The 13,334-nt window shown below is 42.9% G+C and overlaps 1 protein-coding gene across 1 annotated transcript in view; it reads left to right on the forward strand.

Annotated features, from left to right (window-relative positions):
* The first annotated feature begins 3,160 nt into the window (after positions 1-3,160).
* The window catches only part of SERTM1 (serine rich and transmembrane domain containing 1), a 47,912-nt gene continuing 37,738 nt past the window's right edge, over positions 3,161-13,334 (forward strand). Inside the window, exon 1 of the mRNA XM_075262936.1 lies at positions 3,161-3,349. The gene's annotated coding sequence lies outside the window, so the exon portion shown is untranslated. The remainder of the gene's footprint in view (positions 3,350-13,334) is intronic.

Consider the following 13,334-nt stretch of genomic DNA (forward strand, 5'->3'; position numbering starts at 1 on the left):
CAGTAGTGTGGTAACATGAATCTCCTGGGTTCCAATGTAAAATGAGTACCACACCCCCAACTAAAGTGTATCATTTACAGTACTGGTCTTCTCATACTGGGAAAGCGAAAACAAAAGACACAAGAAAATTTGGAATTGAAACCTTACAAGCAAGACTCCTAGGACATTCTGTACATTCCCTCAAGTTACAATCGTGGTGTGGTCCAACCCTACCCAAAGCCATCTTGTCAACCCTCTAATATATAATGCCAGTTTCGTCCTTGGTTGCCTCTTGGTAGTAATTGTGCGGAAGTCTTTTTCTGGTGTGTTGGTGTAGGATGGCATGAACCAGCCCCAACAAGAAGACCCAATTGGGATTTCTAATTGGAGACCCTCTGCAGTACATCCATAATTTCCTTTGTCGTGGTCTTTCTAAAAAATTTTGTATCCCTTCTAAAAGGGATGTGTTAAGGTATAAAATGTATCTACTAGGTGTATATGGCCAGAACACTACATGTTGAAGTATACAGTACATAGCAGTGTCAGTAGACAGGTGTCAGGACGATGGATACTGATAGGAAGAAATGTGGGAACCACTATGGCAAAACTCATGGGAGCATACTCATACATGGTGGGCGAAGAAGAACTGGAAAAGATGACTAAATATTGGCTTTTGAGTGGATTTTAATTGAATATAAGACCAGCTCAGCGATAATATGGGAAGTTTCATGTTTCCAGTTGAAAGCCTCTTTAATATTGAGAACTACGCATCTCCTGTCAGTCCAACACGAAATACACAGAAAGGATTTTGCCAAGCAGAAAGAGAGTTAAAGTCTGTTTTTGACAAAGGTGTTGCTGCTGTATTTCAAGGGAAATACATTTGGCAGTCTCCCAGTTTGTTCTCTGAGACCAGATACTGTATCTGAAAATGTTCTGTATTCTGCAACATTACCTTTCCAGTATGAAGCCTTGCGGCCTGTTCATTCCTCATCTGGTAATACTGTCACATCACTAGTAAAGCTATTATCATTTCATTATCATTCCCATCTCCCGGCCTCACATCCAAATGACTTATTTTGCTGAGATCTCCACTAAACTTTCTTAGATGATAATATTAAAGCAGAAAAACTAATATTTCAAAGGCCAGGAACAGAATGTGTCACTTGTATTGTGCAATTTATTTAAGGTATATTGGAGGGATTGGGAGGGAGAGAAGTAGGAGACCAGGCTACGAGATATGGATATGACGTTTAGTAAGGTGTTTGCGATGTTACAGTTAATTGGTTTATTCTATGAATGAGATTACCAATAAAATATATCAGGATCTGAGCGGCTAAATGCCCAGTTACTTGTTATGTAACGGATACTGTAAAATATTTTCAACTACCTTGGTAGGGAATTTTGAGTTCTTATTGGGAACCCACACGAACTTTAAAGGACCTGGCATGTCAGTATACTACATGAACAGACCATGGATTTCAATGGACATGGTGTAATACTTTATTCCTACTGTGGGGGTGCTGCAGGGAAAGTGAACACTTTATACCAAGTTTCCCCACACAGATTGCTGGAGGTCCCAAAAATCGGGGCACCCTGTGATCAGCTTATTGTTACATTCCCTTATAACTAAAAGGGATTTTTCCCTATAATTGAGATAATATTTCAAAAACTATATTCTGTTCATGCATATTTTATATTCATTTATTATTACATTTTGGTTTAAAGGGTATCTCCATGTTTGACAGCATTTGTATTTTCTGGCAGAAGTGCAACAGTGGATTTGCAATGGGAGAAGAGAACCCCATTCAGATGTAGCAGAGTTAACCCAAATTTATATTTTTGTTTTACAGCTATTGTCATCATTGACAGCCCCACAATCTAAGTTCCCTATCAGTATGCAAAAAAGGGGAGAGTATACGAACTCCATACAGATTTACTTGGCTAGAGGTGAGCCCAGGACTCCAGTACTAGATGGCAACAGGGCTAACCACTGAGCCACCGTACTGCCACCATATCTGATCACTAAAAACTAGCAGAAGCCAAAGACAGAGAAAAGTCGTGACCTGTACTGATGTGAATAATATCAGTACAACTCTAGGGTCAGAGACTACAGCTATAGGGTCAGACTAAAGCCGTCTTTCTTGTCTTATCTCCCTCTCTTCCTGTTCACTCCTCCCTCTTCCCTCTCTGTAGAGTTTTATATAAATGAGTCATCTGAGTCATGTGACCTGCAGTCCGTCTCGAGCAGTGATTTTCACAGTGACAGTCATTTTAGCAGAGGGAGATAGAGTAGGAAAGAACAGAAAGAGGCTTTTATTCTCTGAAAAGATATATAAAGTTTCTCGTAGTCTCCTGTACTATTAATTTATGCCACATTTATAGAGACAGGGCCGAGTTAAAGGGGTCTGTTACTAGCCATGGTGCATTGTAAAGGTACACGACGCAGAGCACCACATACCTTTATATAGTCCAACAGAAGTACCATTTATATTAGAAAGAACTACTTTTTATAAAAATGCAAATGAGGTTCAAGTGCAATGGGGGCGTGGCCGGGAATTGTAGCTCAAACCTGAATACAGAGCCCTCGGAGGTTTTAACACAACCCACTGCACTTAAGCCTCAGTGGCATAGACATTTTTTAAAAAGTACTTTTTTAAGGAAATGGTATGTCAAGGTATGATGGCGCCCAGGACAATGGCTGGTTCGATACGGAGTTTCCTGGCGATAGACTTCCTTTAGTATTTATCTGCAATAGGCTCCTACATTTTTAATATCTAGTACTATATACGGTATTTATTTCGGGCATATGGCTCAGGAAATAGTTAAACCAGAACTGAGCATCGATTACGTATCCATTACGATCTGGTCCGGGCACCTGTCACGAACCATCGACCTTGCAAGTGACCTCACAAATATGTCTTTTATCCTTCTACTACATAGAAGATTTGACACATTAGTGAGGATATCTGCGCTGACATATTCTTCACACATTACACGCTCAAGTGCACCGACACATCTCGCCATCCTCTCCACACAGCCTCTGCTCTGTGCTTCTACACAATGAGGATGCTGCATAGCTAACGGTAAAGAGCACTCTTCACATTGACATGAAAAGTTCCTATCCTATTCCATACAGGGACAGCTATACAAATACTGCAGCAGCCCCTCTACACAAGCTGGTCTCCTCCTCTCCTTCCACGTGTTCTGTTAGGTATATCCCACCCTCCCGTCACTCAAACACCGATCATCCTGGGCTCTTAGTTGCAGGGAGAAGCTAGTGCAGATCAATGCCTTCTTTTGTCTCACGCTCTGACCCATCCAATGCAAGGATCTGCAGAGGAATAAGACGCTCCAGGTATTGAAGCCATAGGTAAGCATGTTTTTATTCTGCTATCCTATCATGTATGATTATTTTGTCCTATTATTTTATAGCACCATTCATAAATTCATAAACTAACTCGATATATGATGCCCTGTTTTGTATGAAATAATTCACATTGCATTATTTCTGCCAAATTTTGGTAAAACTCATTGTTTTAAGCCGAGCTCACATAGGATGGCTGAATGTACAAGCTTCATTTCTTATTGTTTGCAAACTCATCTAAAAATAGGCTAATGCACAACCCGAAAGGTAAATTGACCAGAGACGTAGCCGAGATGACTTTTTTTTTATTACATAATTTTATTGGGTTAAGCCAATGCAGTAAGTTTACCTGCAGAGCTATGAAAATCTCAATCCTCAATGACTAACACAGCTCTGCTACATCTGACAAACTCCGGATACATGTGTCTATGGAATACAGCGAAACCTCGCCACTTCTCCAGGCTAGATTTTTAGTTCCCCCCATGTATTACGCCCACTGGTCATTTTTCTTTGAGAAGACCACCCCTAGAAGACCAATTTTGGATGGTCGTCTCAAAGAGGTTTCACTGTTATTCACATTTGAAGGATAAATATGGTGCATGGAGTTCTGGATTTGACCAAATTTGAGGACCTGTGTTACTTTTGGAATATGATGTGTGATTCAATTGTGTAGGACCATTTTCTTTCACAATATTAGACCATCTTACAATGTAAGTTTAGGTGGTCATCTCATAGAGGTTTCCCTGTTATTTAGCTTCATCCAATAAATCTAATATTTGGGGTTCTGTAGGTGACCAGTGTGGGTTTGTGATTGTTATTCTCGGCACTAGATGTGTGATTTAGTTGTGTAGGAATATTTTCTTTCAGAGGACCTCCCCTCTTAGAAGATCATTGTCAATGTTAGGTTGGGAGGTCATCTCAAAGAGATTGTACGGCCATGTAAACTTGAGGGATATATATGGCATTCCGGATTTGACCATATTGTGATTTTTACTTTTGGGACGTGGTATGTGATTCAGTTATACAGTAGCATGTTCTTTCAGAGACCACTTTTTAATACAAGTATGAATGGTCACCTCAAAGGGGTTTCAATATAATTCAGATCTGACAAATAAATATTGTCCATGGGGCTCTGCAATGTGACCATTTTTACTTTTGGACATGATGTGTAATTTAGTGGTATAGCAAAATTTTTAAGAAGACTTCTCCCCCTTACAAGACCATTTTTCAATGCAAGTTTGTATGGTCATCTCAGAGATGTCAATGTTGTTAAGATCTGTCTAATCCATATTGTGTGGATTTCTCAATGTGACCAAGCTGTAGGGTTGTGATTTTTACTTTTGGACATGATGTGTGTTTAAGTTGTATTGGAAGAATTTTCAGAAGACATCAACCCCTTACAAGACCTCTTTCATATAGTTACATAGTAGATGAGGTTGGATGAAGACATCAGTCCATCAAGTCCAACCTCAATACATGTTTGGCTGTTCATCTCAAAAAGATTGTACTATAATTTATATTTTGAAGGACAACTATAGGGTTCTGGATGTGGCCAAATTGTGGTGCTGTGATTTTATTTTTGAGATGTGTAATTCAGCTCTAGTAGAGCCAAGAAGAAGAGGAACAGTCTGATGTTTGACCATGAACAATGTCTTCTGATCCCGCTCTTCATCCTGTTTGGTAAATTATTTACAAACACTTGTCAGATGAAATGGATGCCTTCAGGAAGCTTCTTGAAGTGATTCTATCTCCTCCATCCTCCTAATGGGTTTAATGTTAGACTCTATGAATCAATTACAGGCTTTTAACGGGAGTATGTATTCCCTCCTGACAATCAGATTACAAACAGCACAACATGTTGCCCAAACATCTGATCCCACGCACTTTCCCCCTTCCATTATACCCTCACCAGAAAATGGGTCGGTGCCACTTGGCATGGTCAAAAGGACTAACTTTGACTATAAATGGTTTCCTGCCAGGAGTCTTATAAAGTGGCGCCCCTTCTGAGCGGAATATAAGAGGGTGGATATCTTATGGAAAACTGATGTGGAGCATCAAAACTAAGGAAGGGACCATACAGTGAAGGATCTTGTCTCCGAGCCTGGGAAACTGTGTTCCTTCCTGATAATCTCACCGACTTCAACCTCATTACATGCTTCTCAATAGGCTTGTTCCTCTCACTTATAAAACGGAGAATAGGCTTTTGAATGCTCCTAGTGTTCACTATAACAACCACCCCATGTTCTCGCTTTTTGCGTTCTTTTCCTGAAATTACTCAAGACAGATCTTTTGTATTAGTAGCAATCTCTGTAGAAAGGAATTGCTACAATTAGAGTGGAAGCTTGGCGGGATACTCGAATACATGTACATATAAATAGTGCTCCCCCATAGGAAGATACAGTAGGATTGGGTTTTAGGAAGATTGTCGAATATTTATTGTGCCTTCTATAAAAGTCTACACATTGGATTCTGGAGCGGTATACATGTGCTTTGTTGGGAAGATAAGATTTGATCTACTTGTCAGGCAATGTTAAGTCTAATTACTTTCCTCAGCGTTTGCATTGTTGTAATAGATTTGTTTTGTCGTCTTCATGGACTCCCTACGGTGAAAGATAAGAGGAGTGGAAGCGGTGGCAGCTACGCTGTAGTCTGCAGGATCTTTCTTGGGGTGGTGAGGTCAATTAGGTTCATAAGGGTTATGAGCTAAAGGTGACCGTCTATGGACACCTGGACACCTTAAGACACCGTCTATGGACACCTGGACACCTTAAGACACCGTCTATGCGTCTGGTCTGGACACCTTAAGAATATTGAGAAATAAATAAACAAAAAAAATTAGATTAAGGAATATTCTCAAGCCTGGGATTTCTAGGCTAACTTAAGAGTTAAAAAAAATTGGGATTGAGGATCTTGGGTGATTTATTAGTAGCAAAGAACGTGAAGGCTATGGATAAAGTCATTTGGAAACAAATGGTTAATATTCAATAGTATTGAGGGTTCTTAACCTTCTTAAGCCATGTGTAGTCTAAAAATCTATAATTCTAGGTGTAAATTAGATCTTTGGTCTGTAGGTTACGGTTTCCCATCCGAGGTTAAAGCCAACCTGGAGTCGATTCTGTGTTAAGAGTCTGTGTTCTACTATAGATTGATCTGTATAGGTGGTATGAGATTAGGAACTGAGTTATATATTTATTAGGTTCTTAAGACAGCAATTTGCATTTAGATCTATCCACGTTAATTTAATTACACTGAAATTACTATAAAAAATTATTCTAATTACCATCTAAATGTGACCAATGTGAAATGTACGTGCCCAAATTTATTTATACCAGGGGCGTTCCATCTTCATTTATGAGCTCACATTTGGACGTATGCAGGATAGCGTGTTACATACATGTCTGCTTTTGTTACGTGATATTTAGCCATAAAATGGTATGCTATTACTAAACTATACTTATATATTAATATTATAAAATGTAATAACCCAATGACGAGAACATATATTAAAGAGAACCTTCCATCACCACTACCAACTCCAACTTTTTGCATCCTGCAATAGGTGCCATCCCACTGATTCCAATCCAGTAGGAATTTTTTCTCTAGCCCCCACTATTAGACTCTGTACCGAATATGTTATTTAGGCTGTCTACTGTCTGGTGGGCAGTCCTTGTCTATCTGCTCCAACCCAGGACCACCCACTGGACCGTAGACATATGAAACTAACGGAGGGAAAATTCCTACTGCATTGGCTTTGGATTCAGTGGAGCAGCATCCATTGAAAGATGCAAAAAATTGGAATTAATGGAGGTGGTGAAAACATGAAATGTGTAAGAAAAATCACCATCTCAGTCAGATCATAATAATCAGTGGTTAGATAACAAAAAAAGCTAAATTAATTGTCTTTTTGGGGTCATTAGACGATATCACATTTTCTTATTGGCATCCATTTTATAATGATACCCATGCCCAACTACTTTAGTACTGTAAACTATTTCAGGATTGGTCCATTTCCCCTGATTCAGGACCGGCCACTTTTTCAGGTTTTTTTCATAGATACAGATTTTTCCGTTGGGTTACTTATATCATTTTTACATCTCCTTTTAGTGATAAATAGGGCTTTATTTTTATGTTGTTTTTATTTTTCCATGTTTTTTTATTTTAATATCCAAGAAAATGTGAATATACAAGGAGGGGAAATGTGTCAGTTTTTCACATTTTTATTGTGTTTTTTTAAGTGCTATTAAAATTTTATTTAAATAAAGTTCCCTTTTTTTCATAGGTCAAATATTCTTGGCATGTCTAAAATTTGTGATGGGGACTTGGTAGTGGGGTCATTTATTATTACTTTTATTTTTATTTTTTACTTGATTTTTTTTTTTTTTTTTTAAATTTATACATGGTGCCCCATGAGGTCATAATAGTCTTTTTTAGGGGAATTTTTTTTTTTTTTGAACTGTAATTTTTAGTGAGACTTTTTGCAATAAGATATACATCAACAAGAGAGAAAAAAAAATGCCTTAAAATGTAGTAAAGAGGCGCAACAGCACCAAACAAATACAGAAACACAGTAGATGGGGGTAAGAAACAACTTTTGGGGGGCATTTTAACATTACTTAAAAATTTTTCTGCTGATTTCCCATAATGCAGCCTCCTGAGCTACACTGCAGAGTTGTCTTGGGTCATTTAGGACCCAGAAGCTAATACAGTTTCCAGCCAATATTGCCATGACCCCTGGGGCGGAAATAGAGCCATATTATAGTGGCTCCCATAGCTGTGTACACAGTGCTCATTGAGCGCCGGGTCTGTATTGGCGGCCCCTTCCCCCAAAGTGTAAACTACCCCCCCCCCCCCTCCAGGCTCGCTCCCGTGCACTTAGCCCCTCCTCCCTCCCCCCTGGCAGCAGGCAGATACATCGCTTGACTTTTGACCAGATAAGTCAAGGGATGTGTCAACAAATAAATGAATAAAGTGATATAGTGGACAAACAAAGCAGGTTTGCTGAAGCAATGTATTTAGGAAAAGTCTTACATCCACATTAACAAGCAGTATAGATAGGATCCTTGTGATGGGACAACCCCTTTAACTCTGCAACGACACACAGGTAGGTCCTTGCAGGGTTAAGAGCAGACCACCCAGACGTATTGTGTCAAAATGTTTCCTGGAAGAAGTTAAAGTCCACCTATTTATGCTGCGACATAGCGTCGCTTACTCTATTTGTGGAAGGGGGTAATATTTTTTGTGTGGAAACTCCTTTAAATTCCCTCTACAATAATATCTACATTATTCTCTAGTTAAGAGTATCTGGATATTCTGTAGATTTCTACATGTAAGATATCTAATTTCTTGATGCTGATGTATCAGATTAGCGCAAATCCTATTGACATTTATACAAGATATATAAATCATAATCAGTAGCTTATTACAGTGCTATGATAGTCCGGGAACGCTCTACACATGGAGACAGTAAGGTTAACACATCAGATGGAAAATTCATCACAGTGATAAATTAAAGGGATCAATGCTGTCATATTATATACGTGCAGTCATGTTATATATGCTTCCCTGCCTTATGTAGAAACCTATGGAAAACAAACTGACTTTTATAAATATAATGTTTTTTCTTATTGGTCATTGCACATACTACTGGGTATTAGAGATGAGCGAACACTAAAATGTTCGAGGTTCGAAATTCGATTCGAACAGCCGCTCACTGTTCGAGTGTTCGAATGGGTTTCGAACCCCATTATAGTCTATGGGGAACATAAACTCGTTAAGGGGGAAACCCAAATTCGTGTCTGGAGGGTCACCAAGTCCACTATGACACCCCAGGAAATGATACCAACACCCTGGAATGACACTGGGACAGCAGGGGAAGCATGTCTGGGGGCATAAAAGTCACTTTATTTCATGGAAATCCCTGTCAGTTTGCGATTTTCGCAAGCTAACTTTTCCCCATAGAAATGCATTGGCCAGTGCTGATTGGCCAGAGTACGGAACTCGACCAATCAGCGCTGGCTCTGCTGGAGGAGGCGGAGTCTAAGATAGCTCCACACCAGTCTCCATTCAGGTCCGACCTTAGACTCCGCCTCCTCCGGCAGAGCCAGCGCTGATTGGCCGAAGGCTGGCCAATGCATTCCTATGCGAATGCAGACTTAGCAGTGCTGAGTCAGTTTTGCTCAACTACACATCTGATGCACACTCGGCACTGCTACATCAGATGTAGCAATCTGATGTAGCAGAGCCGAGGGTGCACTAGAACCCCTGTGCAAACTCAGTTCACGCTAATAGAATGCATTGGCCAGCGCTGATTGGCCAATGCATTCTATTAGCCCGATGAAGTAGAGCTGAATGTGTGTGCTAAGCACACACATTCAGCACTGCTTCATCAAGCCAATACAATGCATTAGCCAGTGCTGATTGGCCAGAGTACGGAATTCGGCCAATCAGCGCTGGCCAATGCATTCTATTAGCCCGATGAAGTAGAGCTGAATGTGTGTGCTAAGCACACACATTCAGCACTGCTTCATCAAGCCAATACAATGCATTAGCCAGTGCTGATTGGCCAGAGTACGGAATTCGGCCAATCAGCGCTGGCTCTGCTGGAGGAGGCGGAGTCTAAGGTCGCTCCACACCAGTCTCCATTCAGGTCCGACCTTAGACTCCGCCTCCTCCGGCAGAGCCAGCGCTGATTGGCCGAAGGCTGGCCAATGCATTCCTATGCGAATGCAGACTTAGCAGTGCTGAGTCAGTTTTGCTCAACTACACATCTGATGCACACTCGGCACTGCTACATCAGATGTAGCAATCTGATGTAGCAGAGCCGAGGGTGCACTAGAACCCCTGTGCAAACTCAGTTCACGCTAATAGAATGCATTGGCCAGCGCTGATTGGCCAATGCATTCTATTAGCCCGATGAAGTAGAGCTGAATGTGTGTGCTAAGCACACACATTCAGCACTGCTTCATCAAGCCAATACAATGCATTAGCCAGTGCTGATTGGCCAGAGTACGGAATTCGGCCAATCAGCGCTGGCCAATGCATTCTATTAGCCCGATGAAGTAGAGCTGAATGTGTGTGCTAAGCACACACATTCAGCACTGCTTCATCAAGCCAATACAATGCATTAGCCAGTGCTGATTGGCCAGAGTACGGAATTCGGCCAATCAGCGCTGGCTCTGCTGGAGGAGGCGGAGTCTAAGGTCGCTCCACACCAGTCTCCATTCAGGTCCGACCTTAGACTCCGCCTCCTCCGGCAGAGCCAGCGCTGATTGGCCGAAGGCTGGCCAATGCATTCCTATGCGAATGCAGACTTAGCAGTGCTGAGTCAGTTTTGCTCAACTACACATCTGATGCACACTCGGCACTGCTACATCAGATGTAGCAATCTGATGTAGCAGAGCCGAGGGTGCACTAGAACCCCTGTGCAAACTCAGTTCACGCTAATAGAATGCATTGGCCAGCGCTGATTGGCCAATGCATTCTATTAGCCCGATGAAGTAGAGCTGAATGTGTGTGCTAAGCACACACATTCAGCACTGCTTCATCAAGCCAATACAATGCATTAGCCAGTGCTGATTGGCCAGAGTACGGAATTCGGCCAATCAGCGCTGGCCAATGCATTCTATTAGCCCGATGAAGTAGAGCTGAATGTGTGTGCTAAGCACACACATTCAGCACTGCTTCATCAAGCCAATACAATGCATTAGCCAGTGCTGATTGGCCAGAGTACGGAATTCGGCCAATCAGCGCTGGCTCTGCTGGAGGAGGCGGAGTCTAAGGTCGCTCCACACCAGTCTCCATTCAGGTCCGACCTTAGACTCCGCCTCCTCCGGCAGAGCCAGCGCTGATTGGCCGAAGGCTGGCCAATGCATTCCTATGCGAATGCAGACTTAGCAGTGCTGAGTCAGTTTTGCTCAACTACACATCTGATGCACACTCGGCACTGCTACATCAGATGTAGCAATCTGATGTAGCAGAGCCGAGGGTGCACTAGAACCCCTGTGCAAACTCAGTTCACGCTAATAGAATGCATTGGCCAGCGCTGATTGGCCAATGCATTCTATTAGCCCGATGAAGTAGAGCTGAATGTGTGTGCTAAGCACACACATTCAGCACTGCTTCATCAAGCCAATACAATGCATTAGCCAGTGCTGATTGGCCAGAGTACGGAATTCGGCCAATCAGCGCTGGCCAATGCATTCTATTAGCCCGATGAAGTAGAGCTGAATGTGTGTGCTAAGCACACACATTCAGCTCTACTTCATCGGGCTAATAGAATGCATTGGCCAGCGCTGATTGGCCAGAGTACGGAACTCGACCAATCAGCGCTGGCTCTGCTGGAGGAGGCGGAGTCTAAGGTCGGACCTGAATGGAGACTGGTGTGGAGCGATCTTAGACTCCGCCTCCTCCAGCAGAGCCAGCGCTGATTGGCCGAATTCCGTACTCTGGCCAATCAGCACTGGCTAATGCATTGTATTGGCGTGATGAAGCAGTGCTGAATGTGTGTGCTTAGCACACACATTCAGCTCTACTTCATCGGGCTAATAGAATGCATTGGCCAGCGCTGATTGGCCGAATTCCGTACTCTGGCCAATCAGTGCTGGCCAATGCATTCTATTAGCTTGATGAAGCAGAGTGTGCACAAGGGTTCAAGCGCACCCTCGGCTCTGATGTAGGAGAGCCGAGGGTGCACTTGAACCCTTGTGCACCCTCAGCTCTGCTACATCAGAGCCGAGGGTGCGCTTGAACCCTTGTGCACACTCTGCTTCATCAAGCTAATAGAATGCATTGGCCAGCGCTGATTGGCCAATGTATTCTATTAGCCTGATGAAGTAGAGCTGAATGTGTGTGCTAAGCACACACATTCAGCTCTACTTCATCGGGCTAATAGAATGCATTGGCCAGCGCTGATTGGCCAGAGTACGGAACTCGACCAATCAGCGCTGGCTCTGCTGGAGGAGGCGGAGTCTAAGATCGCTCCACACCAGTCTCCATTCAGGTCCGACCTTAGACTCCGCCTCCTCCAGCAGAGCCAGCGCTGATTGGCCGAATTCCGTACTCTGGCCAATCAGCACTGGCTAATGCATTGTATTGGCTTGATGAAGCAGTGCTGAATGTGTGTGCTTAGCACACACATTCAGCTCTACTTCATCGGGCTAATAGAATGCATTGGCCAATCAGCGCTGGCCAATGCATTCTATTAGCGTGAACTGAGTTTGCACAGGGGTTCTAGTGCACCCTCGGCTCTGCTACATCAGATTGCTACATCTGATGTAGCAGTGCCGAGTGTGCATCAGATGTGTAGTTGAGCAAAACTGACTCAGCACTGCTAAGTATGCATTCGCATAGGAATGCATTGGCCAGCCTTCGGCCAATCAGCGCTGGCTCTGCCGGAGGAGGCGGAGTCTAAGGTCGGACCTGAATGGAGACTGGTGTGGAGCGACCTTAGACTCCGCCTCCTCCAGCAGAGCCAGCGCTGATTGGCCGAATTCCGTACTCTGGCCAATCAGCACTGGCTAATGCATTGTATTGGCTTGATGAAGCAGTGCTGAATGTGTGTGCTTAGCACACACATTCAGCTCTACTTCATCAGGCTAATAGAATACATTGGCCAATCAGCGCTGGCCAATGCATTCTATTAGCTTGATGAAGCAGAGTGTGCACAAGGGTTCAAGCACACCCTCGGCTCTGATGTAGCAGAGCTGAGGGTGCACAAGGGTTCAAGTGCACCCTCGGCTCTCCTACATCAGAGCCGAGGGTGCGCTTGAACCCTTGTGCAGCCTCGGCTCTGCTACATCAGAGCCGAGGGTGCGCTTGAACCCTTGTGCACACTCTGCTTCATCAAGCTAATAGAATGCATTGGCCAGCACTGATTGGCCAGAGTACGGAATTCGGCCAATCAGCGCTGGCCAATGCATCCCTATGGGAAAAAGTTTATCTCACAAAAATCACAATTACACACCCGATAGAGCCCCAAAAAGTTATTTTTAAT

This window comes from Leptodactylus fuscus, chromosome 2, assembly GCF_031893055.1.
Source record: "Leptodactylus fuscus isolate aLepFus1 chromosome 2, aLepFus1.hap2, whole genome shotgun sequence".
Taxonomy (NCBI): Eukaryota; Metazoa; Chordata; class Amphibia; order Anura; family Leptodactylidae; genus Leptodactylus; species Leptodactylus fuscus.